The following is a 21,539-nucleotide window of genomic DNA, read 5'->3' on the forward strand; positions in this document are numbered from 1 at the left end:
GGCCATTAAGGAAACAAACAAGTTTTCTACCTTGGCAGAGGTTTACTTAAAGGAAGTAGTCTCAAGGCACGGGGTGCCAACCTCCATTATTTCCGACCGAGACGCAAGATTCACTTCCGAGTTGTGGCAAGCTATGCACAAATCCTTTGCCTCACGTTTGGACATGAGCACTGCTTATCACCCACAAATGGATGGGCAGTCTGAACGCACCATCCAAACCCTGGAAGACATGCTTAGAGCATGTGTGATCGATTTTGGCAAGAATTGGGAGAAGCATCTACCGCTAGTAGAATTCTCCTATAATAACAGCTACCACACCAGCATTCAGGTTGTCACACCCCCAAAATCCACCTGCGGAGTATCACCGCTTGGGAGCGTGACTGACCAGGATCAAGCCATCAATCATATTGAACATAGCATAATATAAATAAAGTAATTCGTAAAACCCCGTTCAATACAATTGACGTTTCAAAACAATCATAGTATCAGTAGCGGAAGCATAAGTAAATAACCCAAGTAAACCATAAGTTCAATTATTCGAAATGTTTAAACATAGCGTTCTTAACCCACTGCCCACAACGTCCCGCTCCTCCAGTGCAAGCTCCATAAGTACCTAAGGTCCTGCAAGGCATGCAGCAGATAATCAACAAACTAGTTGAGCGAGTTCACAGTTTATAGTTTAGTTTGAGTAATAGTGCGTTTGTTCAATTAAGTTTCGTATCGTATCAGTTCCATCGCGGCCTCCCAGGCATGTGTGCGAAGATTATGTTCGTTAGTTCGCGACCATAGTCTTTACCGACCAGGGTGTGTGCGAAGGCAATTTATCAGTTCGTTCGCGACCATAGTCTTTACCGACCAGGGTGGGTGCGAAGGCAGTTGAGTAGTTCGTAAGCATCAACAGTTTAATCGTTCGTTACAGTATCAAAGTATGCACAAGTAATCTTCCAACCCATTCCCACCCTGGGAACCCATGCCTTGGCTGTGTGAACTCACCTTGGTTTGCTCGGTATGCTAAGTTATGCACTCACAAGTAATTTATTCACGTCCTATCGTATGCACGTATAACAAATCAGTTCATGTTCATAACGATACGCATGTAATTTAATGTTCACATAACAGTCAGTTTGCATATCGACACAACACGTATTATTTCACAGTAGCACATCAGCTATCATTCGATTCATGGTCATCTTTCGACACATTAGAGATCTTTCGACTAACAGGTACCATAGCTATCTTTCGAACAGAATGTTATGTTTCGAACTTAATGTTATCATTCGGTCATTGCTATCCTTCGGTCAACACTATGTTTCGAACATCTAGTATCTTTCGGTATCTTACGGTTACTACCATGTTTCGAGTAACTGATATCTTTCGATGGATATCAGTTACGTTACAAGTTTCCAAGTTTTGCTGTGATTATCAATTATCAGTTTCCAACTAACATTCCGTAATATCAGCAAATAGATCAAACAGTTTCGGAAACAGATCAATTAACATAATTTCCAACTTTTAGTTTAGCATGCAATCGATCAAACAGTCAATTATCCATCGGTTTTCTCATGAACCCTAATCAAATCAAAGCATGATCAATATTCAAACATTTGAGCATATAACGGCCGATCACGGGTTGTTCGGTTTTAGCTCTAAGCCGTGCAATCCGACTGTGTATTTACCAACCATCATGAACCCTATGACTCGCTTATCAATTACGACATAATCAATTACATTTATTCGAAACCCTAGATCATCAAACAACAAGTCCGGTTATATGGTGGCCGATTAGCTAACCTGTTCGGCCGATTACAAAACTAACCGATACACAATAACATCTTAACAATCATTCAAATCAGTTCGATTAAACACATAACATACTCGGTTAATCACAGGCACATATAACATCATTAAACTACTAAGACACGATATCCGGCCGGTTAACACACCAACTAACATAAAACTTCAAGCAGTCCGATAATCAATTTATCAAGCAATTCGATATCAAGCACTAACCGATAAAAGGGAAAACAAGGATGATCCGATCAAGAAGGCGGTCTCCGGTTGCTTTGCCGTCCGGTTTGAACGAAAGAGCGAGAGAGGGAGAGATGGCCGTCTAGGGTTTGTAAAAAAAATGACTGCCAACTACATGCATTCACGTCTAAATACTTATCACAGTTATGGGCCAAGCCCATAGAAAGACTGGGCCGAAAGATGTCGAAGGATTCCTTCATGGCCCGAATGATATGTTTCGAGACTTATCAATCCGAAGGATGATCTTCTGGATCGAAGGATGTGTTTCGTCATCCTTCGATTCATGCACCATGTTTCGTGGACATCCTTCGAAGGTTGCTTGTGTAATGTAATGTGTTTCATGCTAACTAGTTTACAAGTTTCACAATGTAGCAAACAACTATGCACGATCAAACAATCAAAATGTATATATATTTTCATTAACACACAACTCGTATAATTCAAGTCCACAATCCAACAACTAAGCAGTCAAAGTCAAAGTCAACGCGCATTAAATGCGAAAGTGAAAGTCAAAAACTCGAGTTGTCACATTATCCCCAACTTAAAAGAAATTTCGTCCCGAAATTTGGTACGCACTTACTGAGGAAGCTAGGTAAGTTACATCGTTCACTGATTTTCCTGGGGTGTCACATCATCCCCCCGTTGATTTGGAATTTCGTCCCGAAATTCGGTAGTAGTAGCTTCAGCCTCAGAAGTGGATGCATTGGTTTCGAATAACTGGGGACACTTTTCTTTCATCTTGTCTTCGCGTTCCCAGGTGTACTCTGGACCACGTTTGGAGTTCCAACGAACTCGAACAAGAGGGATTCTCTTGTTTTTGAGGACCTTCACATCCCGGTCCGTGATTTCAACTGGTTCCTCGACGAACTGCAACCGCTCGTCGATAGTGAGTTCCTTAAAGGAACTATGAGGGTCTTATCTGACAGACACTTCTTCAGATTCGACACGTGAAATACATAGTGAACTGCACCGAGTTCAGTTGGTAGGTTCAGTCTGTAGGCTACTGGGCCTATTCCTTCAGTGATTTCAAATGGTCCAACATACCGTGGATTGAGTTTGCCTCGTTTACTAAATCGAACCACACCCTTCCAGGGTGAGACTTTCAATAAAACCCGGTCCCCGACCTGAAGTTCCAAGGCTTGCTACGCTTGCCCGCGTAGGCTTTCTGACGGTCGCGTGCTGCCGTCATGCGTTGTCGTATCTGTGCTATCTTTTCTGTGGCGTCCACTACAATCTCTGGACCCGTAATTTGACTATCCCCCACCTCTGCCCAACAGAGAGGTGACCGGCATTTACGTCCGTACAATGCCTCAAATGGAGCGGCTTGAATGCTGGTATGGTAACTGTTATTGTACGAGAACTCCACCAAAGGGAGATGCTTTTCCCAGCCGTTGCCGAAATCAATGACACATGCCCGAAGCATGTCTTCAAGGGTTTGGATAGTTCGCTCAGACTGCCCATCCGTCTGAGGATGATATGCGGTGCTCATGTCTAAACGTGAGCCGAAAGATTTGTGCATCGCTTGCCAAAGCTCTGACGTGAATCGTGCATCGCGATCCGAAATAATAGAAATGGGCACCCCGTGCCTCGAAACAACTTCCTTGAGGTAGATATCTGCGAGAGTGGAGAACGTATCCGTTTCCTTAATAGCCAGGAAGTGTGCAGACTTGGTGAGTCGATCCTCGATCACCCATATTGTGTCGTTCCCACGCTGAGCTCTCGGTAGGCCTGTAACAAAGTCCATGGAAATTTCTTCCCATTTCCACTGTGGTATCATAGGCTGTTGAAGTAGGCCAGCTGGTTTCTGATATTCGACCTTGACTCTCGCACAGGTCAAGCATTTTCCAACGTACGTAGCAATGTGGGCCTTCATACTAGGCCACCAATATGTAGTGTTGTTGTCGTGGTACATTTTATCCGACCCTGGATGTACCGAGTAGCGAGACTTGTGTGCTTCGTCCATTACGAGTTCGCGTAGACCGCCATAGAGAGGGACCCAAATCCGGCCCGTGACATAGTAGGCGCCGTCCGCCTTTTGTTCCATTTGTTGTTGTGAGCCGCGTAAGGCTTCAGCCTTGACGTTTTCGGGCTTCAGGGATTCTGTCTGAGCAGCTCGTATCTGAGCAGGAAGGCTAGGCTGAATCGTAAGCTGTAGCGCTCGCACGCGCCGTGGTAAAGTGTCCTTTCGACTAAGGGCATCCGCCACAACATTGGCTTTGCCTGGATGATACTTGATAGCGCATTCGTAATCGTTAAGTAACTCAACCCATCGTCGTTGACGCATATTCAGACCCTTCTGCTTAAGGATATGCTCGAGACTCCTGTGATCGGTGTAAATCGTGCACCTGGTACCGTACAGGTAGTGTCGCCATATCTTAAGCGCGAAAACAACAGCTCCCAGCTCTAAATCGTGCGTCGTGTAGTTGCGCTCGTGAACCTTGAGTTGACGAGAGGCGTAAGCGATAACCTTGTCGCGCTGCATTAACACACATCCCAGTCCCCGAATGGATGCATCACAATAAACCACGAAGTCGTCTGTGCCCTCTGGCAATGAGAGGATAGGTGCACTGCAAAGTCATTCCTTTAGGTGCTGAAAAGCAGTCTCCTGGGGCTCTCCCCAGCGATAGGTAACACCATTCTGTGTCAGTAGCGTAAGTGGTTGCGTGATCTTTGAAAAGCCTCTAATAAACCGTCTGTAGTAACCTGCCAAACCCAAGAATTGGCGTATTTCTGTCGGTGTACGTGGTGCAGGCTAATTTCTGATCGAATCTACCTTGGGTGGGTCGACGTGAATCCCATCCTTGTTTACCACGTGGCCTAGGAAGTGGACTTCACGAAGCCAGAAGTCGCATTTTGAAAACTTTGCGTACGATTGCTCTTTTCGAAGAAGTTCCAAGATAAGATGTAGGTGTCGCTCGTGCTCTTCCTGACTCTTGGAGTAAATCAGGATGTCGTCGATGAAAACAATGACGAACTTGTCGAGATAGGGTTTGCACACCCTGTTCATAAGATCCATAAATACTGCAGGTGCGTTCGTAAGCCCGAACGGCATAACCAAGAACTCGTAGGGACCATAGCGAGTTCTGAATGCTGTCTTAGAGACGTCCTCATCCCGGACTCTCAGCTGATGATAACCTGACCGTAGGTCGATCTTGGAATAGTAACACGACCCTTGCAATTGGTCAAATAAGTCGTCTATGCGCGGAAGAGGATAACGGTTCTTCACCGTCACCTTGTTGTGTTCACGGTAGTCGATGCACATTCTAACTTACCGTCTTTTTTCTTCACTAACAACACTGGAGCTCCCCAAGGCGAAGAGCTAGGTCGGATAAATCCCTTATCCAAGATTCCTGGTAGTTGCGTCGATAGTTCTTCCGATTCTGGTGGAGTTAAGCGATACGGTGCTCGAGCTATGGGTGCTGCTCCTGGAGCGAGCTCGATTTGAAATTCGTCCTGATGATGCGGCGGTAGACCAGGTAAATCCTTGCGAGACACCTGAGGAAAGTCGTGTACAACTGAATGGTCTTCCAACTTCTTTTCTTTCGCTGATGAGTCAGTAACGAGAGCCAAAGTTGCGGTGTGGCCCTTCCGCAAACATTTCTGAGCCTTCAAGAAAGAGGTGATGCCAACCACGGCACCACTCTTGTTGCCTTGAGCTTCGAGAGGTTCTTGACCAGAATGAGGAATGCGAACAATCTTTTCTTTGTATAGGATCCCTGCTTGCTGTTGCTGCTGGCGATTCCGGTGTGCAAGCCGTGGGCTCCTGAATTCCTTAGCTTCTGCTGTGCTCAGGCGATCACTATTCTTGTGCTGCTGTTGTGCTTGAGACCGAGCGGTAGCTGAACCCTTGCTGGAATACCCATCCCATTTCCGCTTGTTGTCACTAGGAGTAGCGGGAGTAGCAGAAGTGGTAGCGATAGTAATAGCGCTGATACAACTAGGTAGCCTGTTCTGTTCCACTGCCTGATCCGTGAGGCGATGAGCAAGACACTGAATGTCTTGGATTTTGTCGAGGTTAGCCGATGTAGCTTGGCTCTGAATCTCTGAGGCTAGACCCTTGAGGTACAATTCGATACGCTTGTTTGGAGGGTCCACCATGGTTGGACACAAGATGGCCAGTCCGTTCTATCGTTTCGTATGAGCTTCAATTTCTGACCCCATCATTTTCGAATGGTAAGGCTCCACTTCCAACTTGTGGATGTCATCACGCGTGTATTATTCCCTTTTAATGTGTTCTTTGAATTCGTTCCAGGGGGTGGCGTTAGCAGCTGCCAACCCTAGTATCTGTACTTGCGCGTTCCACCTGGTTAGCGCGATTCCTACCAAAGTACCAGTGGCGTACTTGACCCCTGCGAGCCTCAGGGCGTTCACACATGAAGTTCTTGAATGTGCCACTGAATGTGCTTGGGCGACAGTCCATGATGTTCTGGAATGTGTGCGTTCTGACCCGTTGCGCGAGAAAGATAGATCAAGGTTAAGCGCGAAAGTTGGGTCACGAGAGTAGGATCTAACATCCTAGAATAGGTCTGGGATAGCAGGTTATACCTCCTGCTTGTGCGGCTGCAAGTGCCGCAGCAACTTGTTCGTTAATGAGAGCCGTCAACTGGGCTTGAGTCATGTCAACACGTCCAGACATGATCGAACAGTAAAGGTAGCATAAGTAAGAATGGTTCACGAATAGTGCGATGACAGAAGAGTGTAAGCACGTATGTGTTCTCAAGCAATAACAAGTTGTGAGCAAAGTAATGTAAGCATACTACGAGCAAAGTTCTATGCAGTTCTAGCAAGCAGGTAATAAACATAAACCTTATTACCTAGGATGTCGAGTCTTGCACGTGGAGCGAAGCGTCGTTGTGGATCGTTGAGAGCACTGTTCTGGTTATAGTCTGGTTTTAATAAAAACGTTTTCCCATATTAAAACCAAGTTCTCTATAACCAATGGCTCTGATACCAATCTGTCACACCCCCAAAATCCACCTGCGGAGTATCACCGCTTGGGAGCGTGACTGACCAGGATCAAGCCATCAATCATATTGAACATAGCATAATATAAATAAAGTAATTCGTAAAACCCCGTTCAATACAATTGACGTTTCAAAACAATCATAGTATCAGTAGCGGAAGCATAAGTAAATAACCCAAGTAAACCATAAGTTCAATTATTCGAAATGTTTAAACATAGCGTTCTTAACCCACTGCCCACAACGTCCCGCTCCTCCAGTGCAAGCTCCATAAGTACCTAAGGTCCTGCAAGGCATGCAGCAGATAATCAACAAACTAGTTGAGCGAGTTCACAGTTTATAGTTTAGTTTGAGTAATAGTGCGTTTGTTCAATTAAGTTTCGTATCGTATCAGTTCCATCGCGGCCTCCCAGGCATGTGTGCGAAGATTATGTTCGTTAGTTCGCGACCATAGTCTTTACCGACCAGGGTGTGTGCGAAGGCAATTTATCAGTTCGTTCGCGACCATAGTCTTTACCGACCAGGGTGGGTGCGAAGGCAGTTGAGTAGTTCGTAAGCATCAACAGTTTAATCGTTCGTTACAGTATCAAAGTATGCACAAGTAATCTTCCAACCCATTCCCACCCTGGGAACCCATGCCTTGGCTGTGTGAACTCACCTTGGTTTGCTCGGTATGCTAAGTTATGCACTCACAAGTAATTTATTCACGTCCTATCGTATGCACGTATAACAAATCAGTTCATGTTCATAACGATACGCATGTAATTTAATGTTCACATAACAGTCAGTTTGCATATCGACACAACACGTATTATTTCACAGTAGCACATCAGCTATCATTCGATTCATGGTCATCTTTCGACACATTAGAGATCTTTCGACTAACAGGTACCATAGCTATCTTTCGAACAGAATGTTATGTTTCGAACTTAATGTTATCATTCGGTCATTGCTATCCTTCGGTCAACACTATGTTTCGAACATCTAGTATCTTTCGGTATCTTACGGTTACTACCATGTTTCGAGTAACTGATATCTTTCGATGGATATCAGTTACGTTACAAGTTTCCAAGTTTTGCTGTGATTATCAATTATCAGTTTCCAACTAACATTCCGTAATATCAGCAAATAGATCAAACAGTTTCGGAAACAGATCAATTAACATAATTTCCAACTTTTAGTTTAGCATGCAATCGATCAAACAGTCAATTATCCATCGGTTTTCTCATGAACCCTAATCAAATCAAAGCATGATCAATATTCAAACATTTGAGCATATAACGGCCGATCACGGGTTGTTCGGTTTTAGCTCTAAGCCGTGCAATCCGACTGTGTATTTACCAACCATCATGAACCCTATGACTCGCTTATCAATTACGACATAATCAATTACATTTATTCGAAACCCTAGATCATCAAACAACAAGTCCGGTTATATGGTGGCCGATTAGCTAACCTGTTCGGCCGATTACAAAACTAACCGATACACAATAACATCTTAACAATCATTCAAATCAGTTCGATTAAACACATAACATACTCGGTTAATCACAGGCACATATAACATCATTAAACTACTAAGACACGATATCCGGCCGGTTAACACACCAACTAACATAAAACTTCAAGCAGTCCGATAATCAATTTATCAAGCAATTCGATATCAAGCACTAACCGATAAAAGGGAAAACAAGGATGATCCGATCAAGAAGGCGGTCTCCGGTTGCTTTGCCGTCCGGTTTGAACGAAAGAGCGAGAGAGGGAGAGATGGCCGTCTAGGGTTTGTAAAAAAAATGACTGCCAACTACATGCATTCACGTCTAAATACTTATCACAGTTATGGGCCAAGCCCATAGAAAGACTGGGCCGAAAGATGTCGAAGGATTCCTTCATGGCCCGAATGATATGTTTCGAGACTTATCAATCCGAAGGATGATCTTCTGGATCGAAGGATGTGTTTCGTCATCCTTCGATTCATGCACCATGTTTCGTGGACATCCTTCGAAGGTTGCTTGTGTAATGTAATGTGTTTCATGCTAACTAGTTTACAAGTTTCACAATGTAGCAAACAACTATGCACGATCAAACAATCAAAATGTATATATATTTTCATTAACACACAACTCGTATAATTCAAGTCCACAATCCAACAACTAAGCAGTCAAAGTCAAAGTCAACGCGCATTAAATGCGAAAGTGAAAGTCAAAAACTCGAGTTGTCACACAGGTAGCACCCTTCGAGGCATTGTACGGTCGTAAATGCCGATCACCTCTTTGCTGGGCGGAAGTTGGTGACAGCCAGGTCACAGGCCCAGAACTGGTGGTAGACACAACGGAGAAGATTGCCTAGATCAGACAACGCATGGCGGCAGCTCGTGACCGTCAGAAAAGCTATGCTGATAAGCATAGGAAACCGCTGGAATTCAAGGTCGGGGACCGGGTTCTACTTAAAGTCTCACCCTGGAAGGGTGTGGTTCGTTTTGGTAAACGGGGCAAGCTGAATCCGCGATATGTTGGACCATTCGAAATTACCGAGAAAATCGGTAAGGTTGCTTATAGATTGAATCTTCCTGAAGAGCTGAGTGCGGTGCACAATGTTTTTCACGTGTCTAATCTGAAGAAGTGTCTGTCAGCTGAAACACTCATAATCCCCTTTAAGGAACTCACTATTGATGAACAGCTACACTTTACTGAGGAACCGATTGAGATCACGGATTGAGAAATCAAAACCCTCAAACGTAGCCAGATACCTCTCGTGCGAGTTCGTTAGAACTCGCGACGTGGCCCAGAGTTTACCTGGGAGCGGGAAGACCAGATGAAGTGCAAGTATCCCCAGTTGTTCCCAAATGAAACCCCCAGCACTGAAGCTACAACCGAATTTCGGGACGAAATTCCAAACTGACGGGGGGATGATGTGACACCCCGTTGAAACACTCTCACACGTACTAGCTTAACAGTGGTTGCCTTAACTTTCGGGACGAAATTTCTTAAAACTTGGGGATAGTGTGACACTTCGGGTTTTCCCAAACAACCTTCTTGTACTAGCACGGTGTGTGCATATATTGTTAAATGGAAATTTGTAAATTTTGTAAATTAAATGGGTGTGCTAGGTGATCCTTGTATTAAACTATGTACATGTAATACATATATATATATATACGACTATAATAGTGAACCGAGACCACAACGAACCCGGCTCGAGACCACTCGGTCTCGAGTGAACAATAACGATTGGGCCGGATCGGGCCATACACCCCTTTGAGCCCACTCAGAACCTTAGTAGGGGGCACCACCCAAACCGAGTATAAAACCCAATGCCCAAGCCAACTTTCCCTCACTTCCATCATTCTCACACACACACACACTCCTTCAATCTCTCACTTAAACCCCAACAAGCAAGCTCATATCTCTCTCTCTCTCGGATTCAATCGGCGGCAACAAGGTGCCCCGGTCAAGCTCATCATCATCACTCGGACACTTCATTCCTCACCTTCTTCCTTGACTTGGTGCTTTCTCACAACCGGTTAGCATTTTTGACATTCACTAGGTGTTTATGTGTATAATAGTGCTATTTTCTTTGAATGATTGAAATGATGGATGATATGTGTGAGCTCTTGATATTTGAATAGTAAATGATTGATAGTGTAGGGTGTTTATGATCATCCGATTTATGTTGTTATTATAGGTCATAATGTTTAGAATAAATGTTACATGATTGTTGCTTGTGAAATGCATGTTTGGGTGTGTTGAAGGTTTATTGATTTGCTTCTATATCCACGTGAATAAATCGGTGAATCATAGTGAATGTGTTGGTTGAATAATCAAGTTATGAAAACCCTAAAATGATGAACATATGATGAATATGTGTTGAATGTGTTTGAATGTTGTTACAAATATTTGAAAAACTTGTTGTTTGATCCATTTTGGTTAAGTGTTAGACAAGGGAACATGTTTGTGAAACCTTATTGGATAGTACATAATGGCATGAAATCAGAATTCTGTTGGATAGTACAATGCGGGCAGACATACCAGAATCAGCAGGAAAATGACCCGAGACCAACGGTTGCGACTCGAGACCATGGAGCTACAACTCGAGACCGCAACGGTTGCGACTCGAGACCTAGGCCAAGCAACTTCAAAACGGACTTCAGGGACTCGAGACCATCAAGGTCTCGACTCGAGACCACATCGTGACAACTCGAGACGGGACTCGAGATCCCCGGGGTTGCGAGTCATGCCTGCACCACTCGAGACCAACCATTACAAGCCGAGACCTTTTGGTTGCGACTGTAGACTGCATGTTCTCGAGTCGAAACCACCTTGTCTCGACTGGGCTGCTCACTTTAGTTATTGGGCCACAACGTGATTTGTTTGGGCTGCCTGTTTAACTGAACTATGTGTTAGTTGATACTGTTGACTGATCCAATAGTAGAACAGGCCCAGTAACTCTACATGTAACTATATGCATGCTATGTGTTAGATTATGTGTAAATTATACGTGACATTCTCTGTACCCAAGCCTGACCTATACTGGTAACCATGTTAGGACGTGGTGACCAGCGTGTTTGACAAGTAACCTAATCTGCCGAGCAACCCAAGGTGAGTTCACACACTAAAAGCATGCGTCCCAAGGAGGGACACGGACAAACTGCCAACTTTGGGAAAAATACTTTTGAACTATTATTTCCGGGGGAAATCCGAATGGGTATTTACTATCTCCGGGGGAGATACGTTTAGATATTATTTATAAATCACAACTAGCCAAGCTAAACGAAACTCTATCACCTTAAGTCCCTGCTTACAGTACCGATTAATCGTCGGGGGCGAACGGGTTATTAGTTGATAGCGCTATTAGGTTTGACAACCTCACACCGTGACCGGGGGAGATCGGGCGTGAACTAGTAGACCTTGCATCTTGGTCAATGACGATAGACATTGACTCGGGGCACAACAACTTTCCGTCAACAGTTTCGGTATCTACAGTTTAGTGAGCTTACAGATGGGGTACCTCCCCTCAACGTGATTATAAATGCTTTATCTAAACAACTTACGTTTTCAAAAAACTAAAACTTGACACCTCGTGGACTCGCCAACATTATGTTGATACCCTACTGCATGCTTTGAAGGTACCAGTGATTCAGGAGCTTGCAGCTTGCGGATGTGTAGTGGTCGTCTAACTCGTGTATGGGTTTTTAACAAACTTGAACTAAGAACTTTGTTTTAATCTATTTTTGCCTATGCTTCCGCTACTTATCTGAACAATTACTTAAACTTAAAACTTTTGAACTTTGACTATGATATTTGCTGACCTTGTGGTTGGAGAGTATTACTTATGTTATTTATTATATTGCTCAGTATAATTGGTGGCTGGATCCTGGCCAGTCACGCCTCCAAGCGGTGGTGTTCCGCATGTGGATTTTGGGGGTGTGACAACATCATCATTCAGGCCGCCCCGTCTGAAGCTCTATGGACGTAAGTGTTGATGCCCGTTGTGTTGGGCGGAGACCGGAAATTTACAACTTATTGGTCCTGAGCAGTTCAGGAGAAACACAGACAAGATTTGCTCAAATACGTGATCGTATCAAGTCAAGCCGTTATGGACAGAAGAGTTACGCCGACAAGCGGCGGAAACCGTTGGAATTTGAGGTTGATGATATGGTTATACTGAAGGTCTCGCCTCGGAAAGGAGTGGTACGATTTGGTAAACGTGGAAAGTTGAACCCACAGTACATTGGACCCTTCGAGATCCTGGAGAGGATCGAAATCATTGCATATAAACTAAAGCTTTCAGAAGAACTTAGTAGTGTTCATGACACGTTCCACATGTCAAATCTCAAGAAACTCGAAGAGACAGTAGTTATTCTCACAGACGAGATTCACGCTATCGATAAACTCCAATTTACTGAATAACCTGACAAGGTAACGAACTGGAAGGTTCACCAGACACGAAGAAAATCATATTAAACTTATCTTAGTTCGTAGGAATTCATGTCATGACCCAGAGTTTACTTGGGAGCGTAAAGACCAAATCAAGTCAAAGTATCCGCCCATATTTCACAACTCCCCTGCAACCGATAACGCAGCTTGAATTTCGGGACGGAATTCTTTTAACAGGGGGAGAATGTGACAACTGGCACTTTTCCACGTATTCCGTACAATATTAAGCAGTCATTTGTGCTTTAATGACTGTGCATGAATAAATTAATGACATAAATGATTCTCTGATTACTGCCAAATACATACAAGTGCATTTCATGTTACAAGGATGTTTATCATTATACATGCAACACAAGGTGATTCAATTAGTACACAGAACAAAGTTAGCACAGTTATCAGACAAATTCAAAGTACTGATGGGAGTTCAGTACTCAGGCAGACATGATGTTAAGACTCAGAATAAGCCCCGAAACCAAGAGTTACACTAGAATAATGGGTAGGAAAGTAGGGATCATAAAACTGCCTACCTAGTGATGATTTATGTGCCGGAAAGTGCAAGAAACACACTAAAACTGCAGAATTCTGCAGAAAATAAACAAATTCAGCAATTTTCAGCGTTTTAACTCCAAAATATAATGCAGAATTATGGTTTAATGGTCCAGAATACCTTCCTAATTGTCGGGAACCAAAACTGTCATAAAAGGGAACATAAAGCACACTAAACTGCGCAATTTAGCACCTTAACGAACGGGTAACCAACCAAACAACCGGACACTACCCTAAACACCAAATTTTCACTAGAAGCATTATTTTGGTGTATCGAAGCTAGTTATGATCATTACACACCATATTACTACATAAAGAATTATAACACACTTAAACATCAAACTTAATCATTTAAACACCTAACTAAATTAAGTAACTAAGATTGAAATCTAACAACATACCCCCCCCCCCATTGTCACACCCCGACCACGTAAAACAACAAACTGCGGCGGAAACGTCGGGGAGTGGAGCGACAGAATTATTGTTTCAACAACCATGGTAATTAAAGTTTTGTGTTATTGATTTAAAGTGTTTACATTGTCTTGAAATTTAACAAAATCATAACATAATTAACTGTCTTTTAAGTCACTAAGGCCCAAGTCCGCCTAAGTGTAGCACAAACATCATCATGCATTAGCACCTGAAACACATGTAAAAATAGGTACGTAAGCATAAAAATGCCTGTGAGATACATAGGTTTTGTTTATGCAGGATTCATGACTTGTAGTTAAAAGAAGCGTTTAACAAAAGTAGTCATGAACCTTGTGAAACTGTTTTCTTTTATAAAATCATATGAAAATCGAAGTGAAAATCAAATGATAATAAAAGGATAATGCATGGTTAAATGAATAACCAAGTAAAAGTGAATTTGTATAAAATATGTAATTTGTAAAACAATGTCGTGTCCTTGTATAAAATGTTTCATGTCTTGTCGAAGTGGTTTAGATAACGCTACAATGTGTAATATAATAAAAGCACTTATATATAGGAAGTACCAGCGGCGTATCCACCATGCTTTTATCATATAACACATAGCCTCGTTACGTAAGTCACTTATTAATAATCAACCAAAATGTCTTGTTTAAAACCAATGTCAAAAAGTTTATGTGTAAACCATGTTCAATGTCATATGTAAACTGTGTCATGTATACCCAAATGTAATGTATAGCAAGTAGAAAGTATCTACTCAAACTATATGATAATGCCAATGTGCAAAACAAATGTCATGTATGGTGAATAAATAGTATTTACTCAACCCCATAGGAAAATGTACAAAACAAAGTTTTTGAATAAACTTAAGTTTAAATCAAACGTTATGTTTTGTAGAAAACAATGCTTTATAGATACCAACATTTATGAAGTAATGTTTATCGCATACCTCAAGCCTTGCGACTGTTTGGATAAACCCTTAAACGAATTAAAGGTTTATCAAGTTATGTATATCGGATTCTGTCATTCCCAACTTCCAAACAAACCTAGGAAGTCGGAAACGGGATTTGTCAAGTCCTATGGTACCATTACATACTACCGAGTGGCATGATCAGTGTTAATGAATGTATTATTGTCCCGTTAAACATACCAAATGTCATACCAATGTAAGCATGCTAAATGAAAACCATGTACTAAGTATGCTAAGTAAACAAACATAGTTGAAAGGTTCATGAAATCAATTGTGCTAGCATGCTCAGTTAACATACATAGCAGAAATGTGATGTAAAACAATGTGTCCATATGTAGAGTTGTTGGACTCAGTATGGCCTTAACAACTTCTTTTTACGTAATATGGCAAGTGATTTCAGTATATGTGAAAAAGATGTGCGGAAATGGAAATCAGACTTTCAAGAAACAAGACCTACAGAATTATCAAGTTTATATCACTTTGAAACAAATTAGTTTAACAAGGTGATTGTAAGATTATTATCTAATACAAATGAATCTTGATTTCTGTGGGTGAGAAGAGCAGTGGAGTTTGGGCGTTTGTATATGAATGCTAAGCTTCAAACTCGAGTATCTTCTGCCTCTCGAGCCTTCTATTTATAGACGGCTGTGGACATGAATAAACAATTGTTTATTCATGCAATAAGTCCTGTGTAAAGTAGCAATTTGACATATTCATTGAATCTATCGTTCAAGTTGCATTTGTAATCATGATAACCAATAATGTCATGCTTCGGTCATGGGTGGCAGGATAGAGTTGTGATTTTTAGACAAGTGGGGCTTTCATCAAAATTTCTGATAAACCACTTCATCAGAAATTCTGGTGAACAAATCATCAGAAAGTCTGATGATCAGAATTGTCAGAGACTGATGATATTTCATCAGAAATATCATTAGATCCATCAGAAATGACCTTCTCTGATAATCCAAATCAACTCTTGATCAACTTGTGATTCTTTGTAGTAAATACTTTGCATTTTAGTTGTCCAATCTTGTTTTCTTCATCTTGCTGTGATCTTTAGGACTGTTATCTTCTTCAGAGATCCAATTAATTGAGATTTTCTTCAATACTTACAAATAAAGTTTCCTAACAGTTTCCCCTAAGTATTGTAAGAAAATGAACTACCTCTATGTCCAAATGTAAACAACTTTTAACTAATTCTTGAAAAAGAAAGATCAAGTGACTATGTCTCACAGACGTAAAGCATAAAACATAAAACTTAAAACATAAACCATCCAACCATTGTTCAAAAACAGAAAAACAAATTCTAAATATTGTTCAAAAACAACAATATCTCATCAATTCATTTAATTGATCTTCACTCCGCCTCTGTGTTTGTCTCCTGGTTTCAGCTTTTTCTTGTGATCAATTATCTTTTGAGTTGCCTTGTACATTGATTTGTACCATTCTCTTGCTTCCATCCAATTTTCAATACAATCTTCAATTTTCTTTCTCAGCTGTTCATTGTTCTTTCCTTTCTTCTTGAGCTGCTCTTGTTTGTCGTTTATGCAGTTTCTTATATATTTTAAAGTTTGGTTCGAATACCTGCAAATTTCACTGATTCTGAATAGAGCTTTCTCTTCATAGGGTTCTTTGAAGACTGCACATATTTCTGGTGTGTCAAAGATTGCTCCAATTCTTGTTAACTTTGAAGGAATTTCAGCTGGAATCATTGTGTTGGGTGGAGGTATTAACACTTTGGTGCTATACTCGAAATTGATACATAGATCAAAGTCTGCTAGTGCTGCTCTTTTGTATAATTTCGCTCCTGCACTTTTAAGACTGTCAAGGGCTCTCCTGATCACTACTGAACCACCTTTCCATTCATCAATGATGTTCTTCATCTTGACTATGTCCATTGGATGAATCTTATCAGCCAGATCTGCATCAGTAACCTTTTGAACATCTTTATCTTTTCTGATCAGGGTGTACTTGTTTTGACTTTCATTTCCTAATATACCTCCTCCAGTAGTCAGAGTATCAACTCTTTCAATTGATACTATTGGATTGGTCAAGTTGTTATGCAATATTACCCAGCTGCCATTATTTCTTTCTTCAAAAATATCTTTACTCATTGGTGAGAGCGGCCTTATTGGGTTATCTTCTGGACCTTTCCAATAGTAGTGCTTCAGATGTTCTTCTGGATACATGATTGTGTATAGATCACCTTCCAGCACTTCTGATTCTTTGATGTTGCCTTCTGAATCTACTCTCATTATTTTTCTTGGCCTTTTTGAGGAGGTCACTTCATGTTTATTCTTCTCTTCTCTTTTGTGTCCATCCTTATGCTAAATTCTATTTCTCCAGTGATGGTTGTAGAAGATGGTTGAGCTGGAGTATATTCTTTATGTTGGATCCTTGAAGTGTCTGGCTTTGGTATGTTTGGTGGAGGACCCATGGGTAACTTTTGTTTATCTGGTGGTGGACCCATGGTCTGCTTCTGTTTTTGAGCTGTTAAGGTTTCTGTTTGCTTAATTTGTTCTTGTTGGATGGATTCTGGTTGATGTTGAAGATTTTCTAATTCTGTTGCTTGTCTTTCTTGTAGAATTGGAGTTTTTAGTGTATGAAGATCAACTTTTGCCAGTGTGGCAACATTGTACTGCAATCTTTTTACTAACAAGCGAATGTTAGTAAGAGCTTGAGTGTTTGTTTCTTCTTGCTTCTTTATCTTTTGAAACTCCTGATTTTCTTTATTTCTTTGTTCGCTTAATTCCATTATCAACTTCTCAAAAGCCTCAGTCAAGCTGCTGATGTTGGCTCTGAGAAGTTGTATTTCTTCAAGAAGCCTTCCTGAACTTGAACTTTCTCCTGCAGTTGCAATCTCAGTCATCTTTTTCTTGATATCATGTAGTTCTTTAAGAGTCTTCTCCATCTCTGATGAACTTCCTTTGCTTTCTGATGACTTTTGTATTTCTTTGAGAGCTGCATTATTTTCCTCTGTTTGTTTCTGCACAGTTTTGACAGTTTCTGATAAAACTTTGATCTCTGATTTTTTATTTCTGATTTCTTCCAGTATTAGATCAAGTTTTTTTCTCCATGACTGTTTTCTCAGTAGCAGCTTTATCTTCGAGTTCTTTATGAAGTTGTTTAGGGGACATAGATGGTTGTCCTTGGGAAATAGGAGAAACACCAGATGTTTCTCTTCTAACACCACCAGAAAACACATTTTCTGATGTTCTGAGGTTAAGAGGATTGGAAGTATCCAAATTCTCTGTTCCCTCACCAGAAAATTGAAACAAATTCAAGTCATGGTTTTCCTCATATCCTTGAACCCTTTCAGGTTCTCCATGAGTTGTTGAGAAACTTTTATTTTTCTCATCCAGGTTTCCTTGATCGGTAGACTGATCTCCACCTGTTGTCACCACATTTTCCTCCTTAGAGTCTGACTCAGAAAATGGGTCTTTTGTTTCACTCACATTTTGTTTTGTAAAAATAGTGCATCTTTGTAAAATTTCATATTTTCCTTGAATTGATTCATCAGAATCACTTTTAGAAGTATAAAATATATTGAGTTTAGATTTTGTTGCATCTGTTTCTCCCATATGTGAGCCTTCTGCATGATGTTCTTCTGTTGCATCAGTCATATGCACATCTTTATCAGCTGGATGAGGATCAGATTCATCCTGCTGCTCTATTCTTGGTGTGCTTGATTCTTCTGCATCATGCTCCATGGGTGACACTTTTTCAAATCCTTCTTTTGTTTCTACTTGTTTACTTAACATTCTCAGATATTCTGCTCTGTATGATGAGTTTTTTGGTGTCAGATCCATCATATTTTTTGGCAGAACAGGTACATCAAAATCTGACTTCCATGACCCTGCAGCACTCCAAGGTCTCATAATTTCTGATTTCCACAGAAATTTTGATTTTGGAGTTTGTAGATTCCTTTCAGAAAAAGCATCAGAAATTATAAATTATGATGGACAGAAATCTGGGGAATGGTAGATGTGAATCTATCTTTCCAGTTTTGGTCAGAATTGATCTTTTAATCAGATTAAACATTTCTGTTCCAAAATCAATATTCAACCCAGTTATGAGGCTGAACATGATTGATAGAATATTCATATTTATGTGATCTGTACCTCCGATCTTGGATGATAAACACTTATTCAGTATCTCCATTAACACTTGCCAGAAGGCAGGTAGCTTGTTCCTCTTGAACTCATTGATTTTTGAAATCTTTGCCTTGCATCCCATTACAGCATCAAGTTGTTCAAACATGTCTTCTTTTTGTGGTGCTTCTTCATAGTCTTGATTTAAGGGTAGTTCCAAACATTCCCTTATTTTCTCCGGTGAGATTATGATGAGGATATCTTCCCATACATGTGCTGTTAGCTCCATACTTGTACTATGAGGTTCGAGAGTTTTTACAACTTGTTGTAGTAGTCTTTCTGGTACTTCTCTGGTCTTTGTAAGAGCATGAGCTATTAGGCTTCTGATCAGAAATTCAATCAGAATTTGACACTTCACATCATATTGTTCGATGTTAGTATTCATTGTTGTTCTTCAAAGGAAGATATTCAGCTTCAGTGATTAAGGGAACAGAGTGTTCAGCTGGAGGTGGACTGATGTTAGTGGCAGCCATTTAGGATTTGGGTTTTTGCTTTTTGCTTTGAGAAGGGTTTTTAGGGTTTGAGAATGAAAATTGAAGATGGACGTCTCTGTTTTGGATGGGATATTTATAGTGAGTTGAGACAGAGATTTTTAAGTGTTTTTCGTGGGTTGTTTGTATTCAAGGTGTTTTATGACACCTTAATGATGTTTTAATCTCTTGAAGAAGCAACCGTTTTTGAAAAACCTTTGGTTTATCTCTAATTTAATGTATATCTCATTTAAAGATAATTAGAGATTCCAACGATTTTTAAATGGATAAACACTAGTATCCAACTTGCACCTTTTTCTTCATGTGGGACCCCTTTTGATTTCAGACATGGTCCAATTAAAAACCTTTTCTTCGATTAAGTGATGTCCCATGTTGTTCTTTTAATGATATATATTGGAAAATCTCTAAATATTTCTTGGAGAGTTGAATTTCTCATATATATCATCAGAAAACATTTGATTCATTTATAGAAGTCTCAATCAGTTTTTTTTTTTTTTTAAGATGAGTGGGAATGAGTGGAGTTTGAGAAATTTTCTTACCTTGATCTTGTGAACTCCACACCTTTGTTCTGGTGTGTCAGGAAGTCTTTGTCATATAGCTTGTTCCAGTACTCAGAAAAAAATTTGAAAGAAACTTATCTAAAAATAATCTAGATGTTTTTGTAAGTTTCTTTGTATCTGATCAAAGTCATGTTCCTTTTTTTTAAGCAATCGAACCTTCTGTTTGTCAAAAAAAATTTCTTTTGATGTTTTGCATCAATTTTTTAGTTTATCTGGTGATTTTGAATCAAATTCTGATGATTTAATGAAGTTTCTGATAAATTTTATCAGATTCTGATGATTTATTAAATCCTATCAGATTTCATTTGATTCTTACCAGATTTTCCTTGTTTCCATCAGAAAAGATTTCTTAGTTCCCCCTGGACCTATTGACATATATAACTAACATGTATTTAAGAAAAACTTAATATATTACTAAACAAAAGATGGTTAGAACACACACAAAGGTTAAACAAACAAAAACAAGAACAGATAAACCTAACTACTCATCCTCCTCATCCAACACGTTATACATGCACTTCACATATAACCAGAGACTGGTTATTCTTCCTGTATGATTGGTTGATGGAACAAGGGATGTAACTCTTAAGTTTTCTTGAAGTGCCAGTTCAGCTCTTGTATAACAACTTCTCACACCTCCAAAGTCCAGCTGACTTGTGATTACCTTGGTTACAAAACGAGGGTAGATCAAAAAAGGATTACGGTAATGGACATTTCCTTCTAAGTCTCTCATGAGAAACTCAGCATAATTGTAAGGTTTTTCCTGTACAATAGCATGTGCCACTTCCATCATCCTGTAAGACAGCTCATTAAAGTGTCCAGTCTTTTTAGAAAAGCAAACACTTAGCTGTGTTACTAGATACTGGAAAGGTGGTATGAACCCAGATTTGCAAATTTTTCTTGACATATTGTTTGAATTGTAACCCATTTCAATCAAGGTTCGTTGCACCTCTGGCTTTTCCAGTATGCTGATCTTTCGATAATCACCCAATCTGAGGACATCTCTGAGTGTTTCCTCTTTTAGGGTGATCTTTACCCCCATAACGTCACTATTTATCCACATGGAAGTGCCACTCATAACGACTTGAGCATTCCACCAGAACTCTTGAAGAAGTTCTGGATATATAGTGACATGTGTTGACATAGCAAAGCCCAAGGGACTTCGCATGATCATATTGTATACAAACCTGCAGTCCTCCTATGCAGGTCCTTCCAAGTTGGATCTTAGTCTGAGATTATGATTTTCGTAAAGGTTGAGAGGGAATTGGTTGGATTCCATTGATTTTGGATGACTCATTTGAAATAAGAGGTTTTCTTATGGTAGGCTTTTGAAGAGAAGATTTTGTTGTGAAGAATGTCTTTTTCAGATTGTTAATATTTATAGATGAAAGTGATAGTTCCATATTAACAAAAAACCCTTTTTTTCTTTTCATTTAAGACGATATCTATTGCAGTGAATATGACAGT

The sequence above is a fragment of the Helianthus annuus genome, chromosome 10 (genome assembly GCF_002127325.2).
Source record: "Helianthus annuus cultivar XRQ/B chromosome 10, HanXRQr2.0-SUNRISE, whole genome shotgun sequence".
In the NCBI taxonomy this organism is placed as follows: Eukaryota; Viridiplantae; Streptophyta; class Magnoliopsida; order Asterales; family Asteraceae; genus Helianthus; species Helianthus annuus.